Source organism: Gorilla gorilla, chromosome 16 (genome assembly GCF_029281585.2).
Source record: "Gorilla gorilla gorilla isolate KB3781 chromosome 16, NHGRI_mGorGor1-v2.1_pri, whole genome shotgun sequence".
Lineage (NCBI taxonomy): Eukaryota > Metazoa > Chordata > Mammalia > Primates > Hominidae > Gorilla > Gorilla gorilla.
In genome coordinates this window covers 51,627,913-51,645,770 of record NC_073240.2, presented here as the reverse complement: position 1 = coordinate 51,645,770, position 17,858 = coordinate 51,627,913, and the positions used below count along the sequence as shown (strand labels likewise).

At 40.5% G+C, this 17,858-nt stretch overlaps 1 long non-coding RNA gene across 2 annotated transcripts in view; it reads right to left on the bottom strand.

The window, feature by feature from the left end:
- LOC129526966 (uncharacterized) overlaps nt 1–17,858 on the bottom strand; it is a 51,979-nt gene that overhangs the window by 898 nt on the left and 33,223 nt on the right. The window contains exons 3-4 of one of the 2 annotated variants that reach the window (XR_008671790.2): nt 12,832–12,915; nt 11,338–11,507 (exon numbers count right to left, since the gene is read on the bottom strand). This is a non-coding gene — a long non-coding RNA (uncharacterized lncRNA). The remainder of the gene's footprint in view (nt 1–11,337; nt 11,508–12,831; nt 12,916–17,858) is intronic. The other variant, XR_008671789.2, reaches the window with a different exon arrangement.

Below are 17,858 nucleotides of genomic sequence, written 5' to 3'. Positions count from 1 at the left end.
ATTGTGTCTGAACATCTGAGTCTGAATCCATTTACAAACTGTGTGCCTTTGATCATATATTTTAGCCTTTATGAGGCTGTTTCTTCATCTGTATACTAAAAGTATCTGTACTTCTTACTTCCAAGAATTATAGGAATGAAGTGAGATCATACACAGGAAAGAGCTTTAGAGACATAAACACCACACAAACATTAATTATAATTACCAAATGTAACTATCATATTTTACAAATGAGGAAACCGAGGCCCAGAAAAGCTGAATGATTTGGTTAAGGAGCTATTGTGGCTGAGTTAGATTTAGAATACAAATTTTCAAGGCCTCTTTTCTTTTCAGTATATCAGTCAGTACTGGTTTTTGACATTTTATATATACTAAGGTCTCCATCCATGACTCATTTACATACAATTTATTACCCAGCCGTAAAAAGTAATTAAAATTTAACTTTAAGTTTGTTGGAAGCTAGAGTTAATTACTATGTATGTTTAGATGCATTTCTGAACTTCCAACTGTAGCTGGGCTAGTCCCTGAAGGAAAAAGGTTTTTGTTTTTATTTTGCATGTCAGTGCTTGGTTAAAATGTCTGTTTTTATAAGAGAGTCACATGAGATACTCTAAACCCTAAATCTAATTACTGGGAAGAATCTAAAAAACAAATCCAAACCTTGTATGAAAGCCAAACCTTCATTGTACTTTCCAGTCTTCCGAAAATAACATTTTTCATCTTCATCCTAGCATATATTTTAAAACTTTAATTTTGCTATTCACATAAAAAGGACGAGTTGTAGCCTCAAAGATATTTTATTCTAATATGATTTTCATCCTAATAAATTTATCAATCATGTGAAAATAGCATTATACCTAAAGATACTTTTGTTTTAAATAAAGCTATTTTGAGTTTTTTCTTACAATTTGTGATGGATTAGGACTAAATAATGTCTAAAGTTTGCCTCTAACTCTAAGCTCCTATGAACTAAAATTCAGAATTATAGGAGGAAACTAGATCAATATTTATTTTTCCAGCTACAGTTGCATGGAGATTTGAGACTAGTTTCATTTTCACAGAAAAAAAATACACAAGGACATGTTCATCCTTGAGGCCTTATTAAGGAATGTTTTTCGAAGCTTTGTGAGGCAAGGCGCAGTGGTTCACGCCTGTAATCCCAGCACTTTGGGAGGCCAAGGCGGGTGGATCGCCTGAGGTCAGGAGTTCAAGACCAGCCTGGGCAACATGGAGAAACCCTGTCTCTACTAAAAATACAAAAATTAGCTGGGAGTGGTGGCGTGCGCCTGTAATCCCAGCTACTTGGGAGGCTGAGGCAGGAAAATCGCTTGAACTCAGGAGGCAGAGGTTGCAGTGAGCCAAGATCGTGCCACTATCTAGCCTGGGTGAAAGAGCAGGACTCTGCTCAAAAAAAAAAAAAAAAAAAAAAAACAAAGCTTTGTGAGTGTGTGGTAGTTTAATTTTACAGTGTTCCACTATGGAGAACACATAGATTTTGTATCTGAAAATTTGGCTCATGTACTAGCTGATCTTAAGTCTCTCTAACTCTCAATTTTCTAAACTTTTAAATGGGGTTTTTTCAACCAGATGCCCAAACTTAACCTATAAGATTTATTTTTTAAAGGAAGGGGGAGGGCAGGGTATTGAAATAATCTAGAAAAGCTATTATTTTAAAGCTAGAATTTTTCAGTCTAGAGAAAGGTAAAAACTTGACTATTCATTGCATTCACCCTTTTTCTGGAAAAAATACCCAACTGGGCCCTTTACAAAAAGTAAAACTTGTAGCTAATCTGGATCATGAAGAGCACTTTGAGAAAACCTAACTGCAGATATTTCCAGCAGAGAAGCTAACTAGATATTCTGGTTAGTAAAGCAATTATTGTGAGTTTCTGAGCTTGTACTTCATCTCTGCCTGCTTTGTTGCTTTTGAGTTTGAGGCAGTGTCTCTTTTCTTTCCATATGAATCTAAATGGATTGGGCAGCCTTCTTGCCTGCGCATGGGAAAATATATATTCTTGCCTGAGAAGGTGCTGTCCAGAAATCTGAAGCTGAGGCCCAGGAGATGGCAGGGTGTTCCTTACTTGACACAAAATGCCACATCACCAGCCCGTACCTGAGCTGTGCTGTTTGCCTTATTTCTCCAAGAATATATGAGCTTCAGCCCCTTCCTCCATTTTCCAGAAGTGCCAAAACAAAAAGGTCAACAAAGCTAATAGCTGAAGCATCTCTATGCTAGCAATTTTCCCACGAAGTGGTTGAGATGAGATCTTGAACTATTTTAACGCAAACAAAATTCTTGTGTCCAAACTTCTAAATCACTTTAAACATTCTATTCAAAGTTTTTCAACCCAATGGTTTTTCTTTATTCTGACTAATTTTGTGAAAGGAGGGAATGGATATTTTATCATAAGAGAGTGACTAGGCATTCAAAAAGTGCTTGTGGAATGAGGAGGAATTATTGAGTCCTTCCAGAAGTGAGCGAAGGGAGAGGTGACACTGTGTAGCACAGATCTACTGACAAGAGCTCCTCAACAGGGTTTGATGATTCTGATAGTCATCTCCATTTGGGTTATGTTTAAGGGATGTTCTCCTGGAATCTGCCTGACACCTGGTTTTTTTCTTGTCTTAGTTCAGGCTACTATACCAGAATATCATAGACTGGATGGCTTAAACAGCAAACATTTATTTCTTGTAGTTCTGGAGGCTAGGAAGTCTAAGATCAAAGTGCTGGAAGATATGATATCTGGTGAGGGCCTGTTTCCTGGTTCATAGATGGCCATCTTCTCACTGTGTCCTTACATGGCATAAAGAGGGCTAGAGAATTCTCTGAAGTCTCTTTTATAAGGGCACTAATCCCATTCCTGAAGGCTTCACCCTCCTGACCTAATCACCTCCAAAGGTCTCACTTCTTAATACCATCATATTGGGGTTTAGGATTTCACCATATGAATTTGCAAGGCACACAGACATTCAGTCCATACATTTCTAGTCCCTTTCTCCTGAGGTCAGTATGTATTAAAGGAGCAGAATCTTACTCCTTTCCCCTTGGAAGGTATGCTTCAGTGGAAAGGCAAAGATCGCAGTATTTTAGACATCTCCAGATATTGTGTCCGTAAGAGGGAAGGCTGTCGGCATGGGCAATTTAAATTAATTTGTCTTTTCTTTTTATGGACTTGCTATGTCTACAAAAAGCAAACTTATCAAATTAAATTAAATATATGCCTTCATTTAACAAATATGTATTGAGGGCCTATCTTAGACACTATTCCAGGTGCTCAGATACAGTAATGAATAAGACAAAGTCTCTGCCTTCCCAGAGTTTGTGTTCCAGCAGGGATAGGGAGACAATAACAAATAGGTAGATACACAGTAAGCCAGGTGGTAAATGCAACAAGAGAAAAATACAGCAAGTTAAGGAGGATATGGAGTGTCATTATATTTGTGGGAAGGGGTGTAACATATTGATTTCTGTTTCAGATATCCATTGCCACAAAACAAAACACCCTAAATCCTATTGGTTAAAAAATATTAGCTGGGTGTGGTGGCATGCACCTATAGTCTCAGCTAGTCAGCAGGCTGAGGCAGGAAGATTGCTCGAGCCCAGGAGTTTGAGTTTACAGTGAGCTATGACTGTGCCACTGCACTCCAGCCTGCGTGACAGAGTGAGACCCTGTCTCTAAAATTAAAAAAAAAAACAAAAAAAAAAACTTTAAGAAAAAAATGTATGATCTGGTAGGTTCCCTGGGATCTTTAAACATTTGCGGTCATATGGCAAATCGGGCCAGGGTTATCTGAATAATTGAATGGGCTGGACATTCCAAACGGCTTTTTCATTCACATGGCTGGCCCGTCAGCTGGGAAGGCTGGAACAACTGGGGTCTGGCCAGGCATCACTCTGTCTGCACATGACCTTTCTATGTGGCTATCTTGGGCTTTCTCACAACATGGTGGGATTGAGTAGTCAGGCTTCTCCCATGCTGGTGGCTTCTCCTGAAGCAAATATTCCAAAAACTCCAGGTGAAAACTGCAAGGCTTCTTATGATGTAGCCTTGGAAGTCAGGCAAGCATCACCTCCACTACATTCTATTGGTCTAAACAAGTCACAGGGATCACTAGATTCAAGGAGAGAGGACTCTATGAGGCTGAGAATATTGGAAGATGTGGCTCATTAGGGGGCCATTTTTGGACACTAGCTACCACAGTTATTAAAGGGATGGCCTCACTGATAAAGTGATATTTGAGCGGAGATAGAAGGGAAGCCAGGGAGAAGCCATGTGGGTATCTAGAAGAGATCTCTAGCAGGGTGAACAGCAAACACAATGTCCTGAGGCAGAAATAGTCGTAATATGTTTCTGAAAACAAGGAGACCAGTGTGGACAGAGTGAGATTGGTGGACAGAAGTAGAAGTCATTCAGATAGGGAAGGAGGGGTTAGATGATATATAGCCTTATAAGCTTTTTAAGGACTTGAAATTTTATTTGGAGTGATACGAGAAGCCAATCCGTGATATTGAGCAGAAGGATGATACGACCTGACTTCTATCTTTGTTTTTTAGGCTAGTCATGTGAAGCCGTGGGAGTGGGGAAGGCTGACTTCTGTCTTAAAGGCTTACTCTGGATCATAATGTTGAGTGAAGGCTGTCAGGAGACAAAGAGGTAGGAAACAAGTTATTGCCATCATCCAGGCCAATAGAAAATGAAGCTTGGAGCAGGGTAGTAACAGCAATAGAAAATATATTCTAATATATTTTAAAGGTAGAGTCCTCAAGATTTTCTGATGTTCTATGACAGAAAGAGAATTAAAGATGGCACCAAGGTTTTTTTTGCCAGGGCAATTAGAATAGTGGAGTTGCCATTTATTAAGCTGGGGAAGACCACATGAGCTACATTTAGCGGGGAGTTGGTCTTCAGGAATTTGGTTTTGTATGTGTTAAGTTTCAGATGCCTATTAGATGTCCAAGTCGAAATGAAAATAAATACAAAGTTTATCAGGTCATGTTCATGCTTTGATTTTATATAATTGCAAGTATTAATAAAAATTGTTTCACTTAACAGAACAAAATAAAATATTTGGGTAGCACACAGCATTCTAAGAAACCTGGAGACCCATACTGATGGTCTCCAGTGAACTCTAAGCTCTCATTTTGACATAAATGAATAGGCAGTAGTGTCGTGAAAAGAACATAGGCTTTGAACTCAGGCAGACTTGGGTCCGGTTGCAGACTCTACCCTTTATTAGCAGTGAGGCTTCTGCATATTACATAATCTAAGCCTCAGTTTTCTCATTAATAAAATGAGAATAATGACACCTTGGAGTACAGTTGTTAGAATTAGGTGAATGAATGCATGTAAGGCACCTGGCACACAACAGATACTTGGTAAATGGTAGCCATTATGAATGTGCCCACTGTTTTTTTTCCTAAGTTCTTGCATGGCCTCTTCTTCTGGCAGACATCAGGGGAGGTGGCAGAAAGCAGGGCAGGACTCAGTGGGGGACAGTCCTACTGAGGTGCTGAACTGTGTGGTCCCACCTTACCCCTGGACATGCACCTGCAAACTTTGGGCAGGTCTCTGGGTGACGGCTCGATGGAATAACAGCAGTGAGAAGCAACAGCAGTCTGTACAGCTAGCATCCTCCCAGACTGTCCCAGTGAGACATGTGAACTGTAGTTCAGCAGAAGTGTGGGCAGGGGACACATGCTCAGGACCCTGGGTTAAACAGGCTTGCATTCACTTACTGACGTTTCAAGCAATAGAGGCACAGCAACACGAGGCAGAAGGACACTGCTGCTAGGGAACATGCCTAGGACAGTGCTATCTTATTGTTTCAACCTTCAATAAATATGCTGCCCTTAAGGTAAATGACAACTAGAGTAGGAGCATGTAGCCAGTGCTGGGTGCCATCTTCCAAGGTCTAAACTGATGTAAGTCCTGTGGGAATTGGGGTAATAGGAGTACATAGAAATTTTTAAGAAAACAGTTAAGCAAGGTGACCCACTGAGAGTAAAAAGAGGGAACAGGTATGACGAGCCATCTAGGGGCGTGTGCAATGTGATAGAACAGCCAAGCAGTGTGGCCGGGTGTAGTGGCTCACGCCTGTAATCCCAGCACTTTGGGAGGCTGAGGCAGGTGGATCACCTGAGGTCAGAAGTTGGAGACCAGCCTGACCAACATGGCAAAACCCCATCTTTACTAAAAATAGAAATATTAGCCAGGCATGGTAGCGAGTGCCTGTAAAGTCCCAGCTACTTGGGAGGCTGAGACAGGAGAATTGCTTGAACCCGGGAGGAGGAGGTAGCAATGAGCCAAGAGAGATCATGCCAGGGCACTCCAGCCTGGGCAACAGAGCGAGACTCTGCCTCAAAAAAAAAAAAAAAAAAGAACAGCCAGGCAGCATGGAGGGCCACAAGATGCCCATAATCATGAATGATCATGAATTTCAAGTGTGTCTGGTCAGCATGGTTGCATGTTTTCCCCCAACACTTTTAAGCACAAACTAGGCAGAGAATTGGTTTTAACCATACCTAGGATATTGCCAGGCACATACTGTACTCTGAAAGGAGAGAGAGGCAAATAAGTTGGTTGTATGCAAGGACTGCAAATGGAAGCTGGCTAAGGAGGGGCATTGAGGACACAATGGCCATGAGGGGTAGTGGAAGGTGTCAGGGTCAATGGACTCTAGGTCCCCATGGAATTCAGGAAATTCTTTGAGCAAATCTTGGCATTACACTTCTTTTTTTTTTTTTTTTTTTCTTTTTTTGATAGAGTCTCACTCTGTTGCCAAGCTGGAGTGCAGTGGTGTGATCTCGGCTCACTGCAACCTCTGCCTCCCGGGTTCAAGTGATTCTCCTGCCTCAGCCTCCCAAGTAGCTGGGACTACAGGTGCACACCACCATGCCCAGCTAATTTTTGTATTTTTAGTAGAGACAGAGTTTCACCATGTTGGCCAGGATGGTCTTATCTCTTGAACTCGTGGTCCGCCTGCCTTGGCCTCCCAAAGTGCTGGGATTACAATTCTTTTTTTAAAAGATGTTTAAGAATGGGACATTTCCTTGCCATCTTCCCACATCACCTTCTTTATTCTCACTTTTTTTATTACCTTTGCACAGTTTAAATAGTAAGCTTATGAGGTAGAGTGTTGCTAGCTGCTTTGCTTCTATTGGGGTTTGGGGGGCAGGGGACGGGACATCGCTCAGAGTGCAAACTCATAATTCTCGCAAATAGTTAAATGGTGTTTTTTGGAAGTCCTTTAGTATTATCCAGATTTGGCTTAGAAATAGGATTATGCTGCTGAACTTTATTTTTCTTCTTAATTTACAAAGAGCTCTCTTAACTCAGACATTCTGGTGCTTTGTTGGAATTTTCTATGTAATGCAGCCTATTACAGAGTAATTTTGAGGGGAGTTGTAACTTGACCTCTAACTTGGGGCAGGATCCTAATAAAATAGAAGTCTCCTGACCAGAGCTTCTTGCTCAGGTTCCTAATAGGAATGTCTTCTCTCCAGAATGGCTGCAGGAGATCAAATGACAGAGGCAGTTTTATCAGTTTGTTGTGCTGGTCTTTCACCTGCCTGAAAACTATCTTTAAATGATTGCTTTCCAAGTGCAATGACACAGCAGTCTGTTTTCTAGAGACCTGAAGTTCAAATAAGCTTCTTGTTTGCCCTGGTGATTCTGGAGGTGATTTAAGGTAGAAAGAGCAGTTCTCACAGACACAGAAAGAGCCAAAAATAATATAATTTGTAAGATTTTGAAACTCAAAAAAGTGAAAATGACCCACTAAGTCCACCATCCCTGCCTTGAATAGTCTCCATGTTCATCTTCCCACTTCTACACAGGATTGCAGAGAAGCTGTTCTAAAAGAGAGCTTTCTGCCCATTTAGAAATTAGGTCCAAAACTCTGTCAATGTCTCAAGAATTTTCTAAAGTTATCTTATATTTATCTTTATGCAGATTTACTCCTCCACACTTATACTCATTCTTTCATTGGCTACAAAGGGATATTCCCAGTTTGGAAAGTAATTCATTTCTTATTGCTACAACAAACAAACCTAATGGTTAAATTATTTTCTTACCACAAGAAAAATTAATCATGATAAACTAGAGCATAAGTCTGGATTTTTTGGTTTTTTGAACCTATGGAAAACATAGCCTTGTGAAAGGTGACTTGAATTCTCCCTGAGTTCAACTCCTTCATCTTCCTGGCATTGTGGAATAGTGGGAAGAGAAAGAGAGCTGAAGTCAGAAGCCTCAAATCCCAACTCTGCTTTCATAAGCTGCATCATCACAGTTTATATTATTCTTAATTTATAGCTCCAGTCTCTTCATCTGCAAAATGTTAAGAAGCATGCCTATATTTGTTACCAGATAATCAGGTAACATATGAAAACTACTTTGTAAACAGTAGAACATTGTAAAAAGTGTATTTATTTGTAGAGTTCACTCCAAGATGCCTCATGTTAACTTGTTTGGGGTCCTCCCTGAGCCCCTCTCCATCTTCCCTCTGCTCTTTCTTTCCCCGGCTTCCTCTCTCATTTCCCTAGTGTTCAGCTTTCCTTCATGGAATGTTATTGTAGCAGAGTTCCCAGAAATGACACAAAAACTAAAAACACAGCCAAAGAAGAAAGTAATAACAGTGTACAGAGACCTTCCTTCGGCAAAACACATTTCTTACAGGGTGCTATAAGACTGGGCAAAGGGGGAGCAAGAGGAAAAAGCAGATTGGAGAAGCCAGTGACAGGAAAGCAGGAGATGGGGAGAAGGAAGAGTAAAGGAGCCAGGAAAGAGTCAACTAGAAAGGGAGAGAACGCACATCACTCCCAAGTTTCTGAGCCTGGTCGGGAAAGGAGGATAGAGGGCTGCATAATGCCAATAAATCATAAAAGTACATAAAAGGGAGTTTGTACAGAAAAGAGCAAAGTAAGCACAACAGAACAAAATTCTTTTCCAGGAGCGGGTATCAGGTAGCATTGCATGTAGGCACTGTGATAAACTAAAGTTATTGTGCAGTATAAACTGACAGGAAGAGTTTAATAAGAGTATGTGATTCCTACAGCCAATTACTAGAAAGAAAATGTAATCACTGTTATATTTGTATTGCAGGTAAAATTATACTGTGACCAATAAAATATAGAAAAGATAGGCCGGGCGCGGTGGCTCACGCCTGTAATCCCAGCACTTTGGGAGGCTGAGGCGGGTGGATCACGAGGTCAGGAGATCAAGACCATCCTGGCTACCACAGTGAAACCCTGTCTCTACTAAAAATACAAAACATTAGCCAAGCGTGGTGGTGGGTGCCTGTAGTCCCAACTATTAGGGAGGCTGAGGCAGGAGAATGGTTTGAACCCAGGAGGCGGAGCTTGCAGTGAGCTGAGATTGTGCCACTGCACTCCAGCCTGGGTGGCAGAGCGAGACTCTGTCTCAAAAAAAAAAAAAAAAAAAAATATATATATATATATATAGAGAGAGAGAGAGAGAGAGAGAGAGAGAGAGAGAAGATTTGCTTAAAATGCAAATGCTCTGTGCACATGAGGGAACATGTGTAGGAAATTAATTTAGAGCAACACACATTCCCATCTACAAGCTTCCCGCCTCCGTGGAATAAAGTGGCACTCTGCAAAAGCTCAGAAGTGTGTTTTTGTTAGATACCAGGTGTGGAAATTGAAAGGATGAAGGGGCTGGAGGAGCAATCACCACGAAGACTGGGGCTGGGATTCACAGAAGGAAGAGTGGCCTACACGGAACAGCAATCCTGTTAAGGACGAGACTCTTTAGTGGAATTTCTTGAGTAGGGTAATTGCTAATACCTAGTCTACTTTGTAATTAAAGAGAGCCATATAAGCCCACTTGCAGACCTAGGCTCCTGTGTAAAGATTACCAACCAATCCTCAATCTTCTGACACACACATATAAGATGTCTTTCTTTGAGCCTGGATAAGGACAGAGCAGACCATATTACATCCTGGACTTTTACTCTCACAAGACTGTTTCAGAATCTAGCATTGGGGTAGAAACCAGGATAGTGAGCTAAAGTTGGGAGCTAAATATTCTACATCTTCAAGCTCCTCAGATAAAACTGTAGAGGAGGTAAACTATTTCTGTTTTCATATTCCAAAAGTATTCCATGACTCATCCCTTTCTTTTTTCTTGAGTGTTCATTCTCTTTCATATCACATGCATCTCATCTCAGGCGAACCTAATCTCTGTTACCCCACTGTGAGCACCAGGAAAGGTCTTTCCATGTAGTGTTGTCTTGAGATACACCAAGTTGATTTCACTTCTGCTTTGGCTGCTCTGAAATCAACCACTTTATGCAAAATTGAATGTAGGTGACTTATCTAAAGGTTAGGCAAGGTGCTAGTGAAGACAGGCCCTCTTCTGTTAGCTGGGGAAGACTGGACTTTCTCTCCCAAATAGTTCAGGTAAAACCCTTGCTGCCAGGCCTCTAGGCAGCTTTCACAGCCGTCAGTTCTCTGCCTGTGCTCAATGGCCAACAGAAAGAAAAAACAAACAAAAATTCCAGGCCATCCCATGGGCCTCAAAACTAGGACTTGATGACTTCTGAGGTCTGACCTCACTTGCAGGTTCAGAATCCTAAGGCGGTAGCCTCTACCTTCGTGTTCATCTGAACAAGTTAAGCAACATTTATGTTGCCAGTCTCTGAAGTCGTTGTGTAAGGGAAAGCACGCAGAGAGAATGAAAACCTTTTGCCCTGAGGGAAAAACTCTTCAACTTCCACTTTGAATACAACCAATGAGACTGAGCAAGAAAACACCTTTCATAACTACTTGCTGAGTGTTAAAACAGAAGTCAGGGATAGATTCTTTGTCTAAATCAGGACTGTTCTGGTTTTAAAACAAGAAAGCGGGCTGGGCACGGTGGCTCATGCCTGTAATCCCAGCACTTTGGGAGGCTGAGGCGGGCGGGTCACCTGAGGTCAGGAGTTCCAGACCAGCCTGGCCAACATGGTAAAACCCCGACTCTACTAAAAATACAAAAAAATTAGCTGGGCGTGGTGGCACCCGCCTGTAGTCCCAGCTACTCGGGAGGCTGAGGCACGAGAATCGCTTGAACCTGGGAGGCAGAAGTTGCAGTGAGCCAAGATGGCACTATAGCACTATAGCCTGGGCTACACAGTGAGACTCCATCTGAAAAAAAAAAAAAAAAAAAAAAAGAAAGCAAATATAGGAGAGCCAGTCCTGCACTTATAAACACTCAACTTTGGAAAAACTGGTACACAGTGCCTTTTATGTTATAGGGCAAAAGGGGTTTATCTATCTGCTTGTGTGGGAAAATTCCAAATACGTTTTATGCACTTATCAATTACAAAATAGAATACCCTAAAAACAGTCCATCATATTTCTCTTTTTGTCTTGGTTTTCCAAATAGAAAGTGAGGTTGCTGGGCATGGTGGTGCATGTCTGTAGCTCCAGCTACTTGGGAGGATGAGGTGGGAGGATCACTTGAGCCCAGGAGTTCAAATCCAGCCTTAGCAATATAGCTAGACCCCTAAAAAATGGGGGGAAAAATCCCACATATTATTAAATTGTTTACCTACAACAATTGTGAAAATTCTTTGGTTAAAACTGTAACCAAGAAAACCAGATTTTGATGAGATTTTAAAAAAATAAGTAGCTAGGTTTTATTCTCACTTTTAGTAGCTGCCCATAGTGTAAATGTACTCCTAACATTATATCCATGCTTCATTACTTGACTCTTGTCTTTTTGCTCTTGATTTAATAGGTTTGTAATTTAAAGTTCCTGTTTCTCTTATTGTATCTATCCCTCATCTAATTTGGAAGAATAAAGAGCATACAGAAGAAATGCATTATTTTATTATTATTTTATCTATTTATTTATTTAGATGGAGTCTTGCTCTGTCGCCCAGGCTGGAGTGCAATGGTGCAATCTTGGCTCACTGCAACCTCCACCTCCCAGGTTCAAGCGATTCTCCTGCCTCAGCCTCCCAAGTAGCTGGGATTACAGGCACATGCCACCACACCCAGCTAATTTTTTGTGTTTTCAGTAGAGATGGAGTTTCACTATGTTGCCCAGGCTGGTCTTGAACTCCTGACCTCAGGTGATACACCCACATCTGTCTCCCAAAGTGCTGGGATTACAGGCGCCAGCTACCACGCCCAGCCTATTTTATTGTTTTATTTTATCTTATTTTTTTGAGATGTAGTCTTGCTGTTGCCCAGGCTGGACTGCAGTGGCACGATCTCAGCTCACTGCAATCTCTGTCTCCCAGATTTAAGCGTTTCTTCTTCTTCAGCCCCGCAAGTAGCTGGGATTACAGGTGTGTGCCACCACACCCAGCTAATTTTTGTGCTCAGCCTAAACGCGTTATTTAAAAATAACAATAATGAGGGCCAGGCATGGTGACTCATGCCTGTAATCCCAGCACTTTGGGAGGCCGAGGCAGGTGGATCACCTGAGGTCAGGAGTTCGAGACCAACTTGACCAATATGGAGAAACCCCATCTCTACTAAAAATACAAAATTAGCTGGGCATGGTGGCACATGCCTATAATCCCAGCTACTCGGGAGGCTGAGGCAGGAGAATTACTTGAACCCAGGAGGCGGAGGTTGTGGTGAGCCGAGATTGCGCCATTGCACTCCAATAACAGTAATGGTTATGATTTCCAATCAATGAAAAGACTTTTTCTCTTTGCTATGAAGTTAATCTTTGTGTGTCCCCCCGCCCCCCCATACCTCAGATTTATATGTTGAAGCCTAATCCCCAATGTAATGGTATCTAATCCCCCTCCCAGAGAGGCCTCTGGGAGATAATTAGGTCGTGAGGGGGGAGCCCTCATTAATGCAATTAGTACCTTATAAGAAGAAACTCTATAGAGCTTGCTTCCTTTGTCTCTCTTTGCTTTCCACCGTGTGAGGATAAATGAGAAGATAGCAATCTGCAAACCAAGAAGCAGACCCTCATCAGACACTGGCACCTTGATTTTGGACTTCCCAGCCTCCAGAACTGTGAGAAATAAACATTTGTTTTTTAAGCCACCTAGTCTATGGTATATTTGTTACAGTAGCCCAAACTAAGACACTCCTATTCCAAACATATACAAACAATAGAAAATATAACAACAAAATAGAAAAATATAACAACAAAATAGAAAATATAACAACAAAAAATTAAATACATGGATGAATTCAAAAACAAGAAAGGTAAATCTCTAGATGCCAAAAGTGAAGCAGAAACTAAAAGCCATAAAAAGATGTAAGTGAATGAGTGGCAAGGCAGCCAAACCGTGCCTTTGCATGAATCAAAAATAGACCTACTCCCTGAACAAATTCACTCTCATGGTTTCAGGAATTGGTGAGTTCAATTTGGAGTTCAAGCTTGTTATTACCCCCATGCACCACCTTGCCCAGGTTTCTTTATGTAGGATATAACCTGCTTACCTGTACCCAGCATTCCTGATAAACGGGGGCAGAAGCTACGTCACTCAGACGGGTTTTGAAATTGGAAGTAGGCCTTTGGTGCTGAATGAGAAAGTTTAAATGCATATATGCAGAAAGGATACTAAATTTTAAGTCCACAAAAGACAGAGAACTGATTGTACACCCATGCTTATAGCAGCATTATTTGTAAAGCCAAAAGGTGGAAGTAGCCTAAATGTCCATAAATGAAGGCACAGATAAATAAAATGTGATGTATACATACAACGGAATGTTTTTCAGTCATAAAAAGGAAGGAAATTCTGACATATGCTACAACATGGATGAACCTTGAGGATATTATGCTAAATGAAATAAGCCAGTCACACACACAAAAACACTGTATGATTCCATGATTCCACTGCTATGAGGTATTTACAGTAGTCAGATTCTTTGAGACAGAAAGTAGAATGGTGAATGCCAATGGAGGAGGGAGAAATGAGGAGTTATTGTTTAATGAGGATGGGATTTCAGGTTGGGAAGATGAAAACTTTGGAGATAGATGGTGGTGATGGTAGCGCAACAATGTGAATATACTTAATGCCACTGAACTTTGCATTGGAAAAAACGTGAAGATGGCAAATTTTATGTATTTTGCCACAGGTTTGTTTTCTTTTTTTTCGAGACGGAGTTTTGCTCTGTCTCTTAGGCTGGAGTGTAGTGGCGCAATCTCGGCTCACTGCAACCTCTGCCTCCCCGGTTCAAGCAATTCTCCTGCCTCAGCCTCCAGAGTAGCTAGGACTACAGGCGTGCGCTACCACGCCCGGCTGATTGTTTGTATTTTTAGTAGAGACGGGATTGCACCATATTGGCCAGGCTTGTCTCCAACTCCTGACCTTGTGATCTGCCTGCCTCGACCTCCCAAAGTGCTGGGTTTACAGGCGTGAGCCACTGCTTCCGGCTGCCACAATTTTTAAAAATTAAAAAAGTCATAAATAAATAATTTTTAATGAGACCATAATTTTTGTAAAAGATAAGGAGCTGGAACCAAAGTCCGTATATAATGCCAGGAGCCACAAAGGGTGCTCTTGAAGTAAACCAGGAAGTAAACTGTGGTCCTTAGCAAGGGAAGTAGCAAGGAATCCTGCTGAAAGCCTAGGGCCATGAATCCAATGAATCCAAAAAAATCAGAAACACAGACCTGTGTCACTCATGGACAAAAGATCTGAATTCACGGTGTAGGGACTCTAAGTAGAAAAACGCACATGAAAAGAGATCCAAATACAGTGTTTCTTGTAGGGCCAGAGACAGGGAAACATAAAACTTCCTAACTGAGACCCCTCTCAACCCAGGGCACAAGAGACTCCCATATAAAACAACCAGCTAAAGATGAACTCACAGCCAAAACTTACAAATCACATGGAGAAACACCTCACTAGGATGGAGAAAAAGTACATCGCATGTCTTCCATTTGCTCCTGTAGACCCACTCTCCACTATTCTACATCTGTCTTCTATTGCTGGAGGCAGACCTACATGGACTACATCAGTGAGTTCTCATGTCTTCTGGCCTCTTGTTAGATTCAGCCAATGGGAAACCCTAGCAGAATATTGGAAAGTGGGATCAGTTTTATTTCCCAGTTGACTCTCTCTCAGCTGTTGGCTGTGTCTTTCAACAGAAGGTCATTGCACCTCTCAAGGTGATCTTTTCTTCATGAGTTTCTTTCAAATTCTAGACACTTCTCCCTATCCTCATCTCTTCAGGCCAAGGAGTAGTAATGGCTCCACTGCAACCATTTCCAGGTTATCGCACTATCCTTTGTGGCCACACTACACCCTGCTCACAGCTCTGTAAATGGTCCCTTTGTAAATAAACCACCTTGGAATTATACAAATTTTAGTATATCATCTATTTCCTGTTAGGAATCTGATGAAATAATCATAAACAGGCAATGGGGGAATTTGAAATTTAAGAACTAGAAATTTTAAAAATAAACAGCGACTTTAAAAAGAGTAGATTCAAACCCATAAAAAATAATAAAAATTTTAAAAATAAAAAAAGTAAATAAATAAATTTTTGTTTTTTGAGATGGCATTTTGCTCTTGTTCCCCAGGCTGGAGTGCAATGGTGCAATCTCAGCTCACTGCAACCTCCACCTCCCGGGTTTAAGCAATTCTCCTGCCTCAACCTCCCAAGTAGATGGGATTACAGCCATGCACCACCACACCCAGCTAATTTTGTATTTTTAGTAGAGACAGAGTTTCACCATGTTGGTCAGGCTGGTCTCGAACTCCTGACCTCAGGTGATCTGCCTGCCTCGTCATCCCAAAGTGCTGGGATTACAGGTGTGAGCCACCGCACCCAGCCAAAAATGTTTAAATAAAATAAAAACAAGAATAGAGGCCAGGTGTGGTGGCTCACACCTGTAATCTCAGCACTTTGGGAGGTGGAAGGGGGCAGACCACTTGAGCCCAGGAGTTCTGGACCAGCCTGGAAAACAAGACAAAAACCCCATCTCTGCAAAAAAACAAAAAACAAAAAAAGTTAGCTGGGTGTGGTGATACACACCTGTAGTCCCAGCCACGTGGAAGGCTGAGATCACTTGAGCCCCGGAAGTCGAGGCTGCAGTGAGCCATGATCGTGCCACTGCACTCCAGCCTGGACAACAGTGAGATCTTGTCTCAAAAAAAAAAAAAAAAAAAAAAAAGATTGAAAATATAAAAGAAAAATAAAAAACTTCAATGAGCAGAGTTGTCATGTATTTAATAGGAGCTTATTAAAATAGGAGAAAGCAAAAAGAATGGGAGAGTGAGATAATATTTGAAGAGATAATATCCAAGAATTTTCAGGAATTAAAGAGAGATAAATCCTCACACTGAAGAAATATGCTGGAGTCAGCTTATGAGAGCTGCTTATTAAATATTCAGAAAATGTGCAAGCCAAGTGTTAACCATTATTAAAATTAAATTGCATAAACTTATGATTAAATAATTATATTAAAAACAGAAGTAATAAATATTTAAAGCTTGTCAATTCCTAATTATTTTACTACATTTTACTATTATCAATGCTCTTGAAGTTATTTATGTCTCTCATGTTTGCATGGCTAAAATGAAATGGTATGCTACTCTGCATCCCTTCTCAAATCCTTACTTAAAGATGTTACATTGGTAACTTGAAATAGGTTATTGAGGGAATGTTTATGTCACAGAAATTGGCAGACTGCTACAAATCAGCCCCCACTCCCATGTTTACCAGCACACCACTGTCCAAGCATTATACTGTTTACACAACAATAAAAAATACTTCTACACACTCCATGGTGAAACTGAAAAATGTTAAGAAAAAAAAATCTGAAGAAACTACCAGAGATTCAGGATAACCTTTGTACCCAAAACAAAAACAAGCAAAAAACCTCCCAGAGAAATCAATGAAATTGAAAACAGGAAATAACAGAGAAAATCAATAAACAAAAACCTGGTTCCTTGAAAAGATCAATAAAATCAATAACCCTCTGGCCCTGCTAACTAAGAAAAAAAATCACTGATACCAGAAATGAAAGAGTAGATATTACTGCAGATCCCATGGACATTAAGAGAATAATATAAGAATACTGTGAATAACTCTATGTCCACATATATGATAACCTAGATGTAATGGAGCAATTCCTTCAAATAAACAATCTGCCAAAACTTACACAAGAAGAAATAGACCTATATCTATTTTAAAAATTGACGATAATTAATAACCTTGCAAATCAGAAAACACCAGGCTCAGATGTGTTCACCATTCTACCAAACATTTAAGGAAGAAAGTACATCAGTTTTCTATAATCTTCTCCAAAAGATAGAAGCACAGAGAGTACCTTCTAACTCATTCTATGAGGCCAGCATTGCCCTAACACCAAAATCAGAAAAAGACATAACAAGAAAAGACATATCAGACCAATATCATGAATGTAGCTGCAAAAATCCCCCCAAAAATATTAACAAATTGAATCCGATGATGTATAAAAAGAATTACACACTACAACTTAAGTGAAATTTATCCCAAGTATACAAGGCAGTTTCAATATATGAAACTATATTAATGAAATCCATATTGATAGACTAAAGAAAGTCACATGATCATATCAATGGATGCAGAAAAGGCATTTAAAAAAATCCAACACCCATTCATGATAAAAACTCTCAGCAGATGAGGAATAGAGGGGGAATTTCCTCAATTTTATAAAGAAGGACTATAAAAAACCTACAGCTAAAATTGTACTCAAATGGTGAGAAACGAAGCTTTCCCACTAAGATCAGGAACAAGGCTAGGATATTTTTTCTTACCACCGCTTTTCGACATCTGGAAGTCCTAGCTACTGCAATAAGATTTTTAAAAGAAAATAACCAGTATATAGGTTGTAAAGGAAGAAATAAACAGTCTTTGTTTACAGATGATGTGATAATCTATGTAGAAA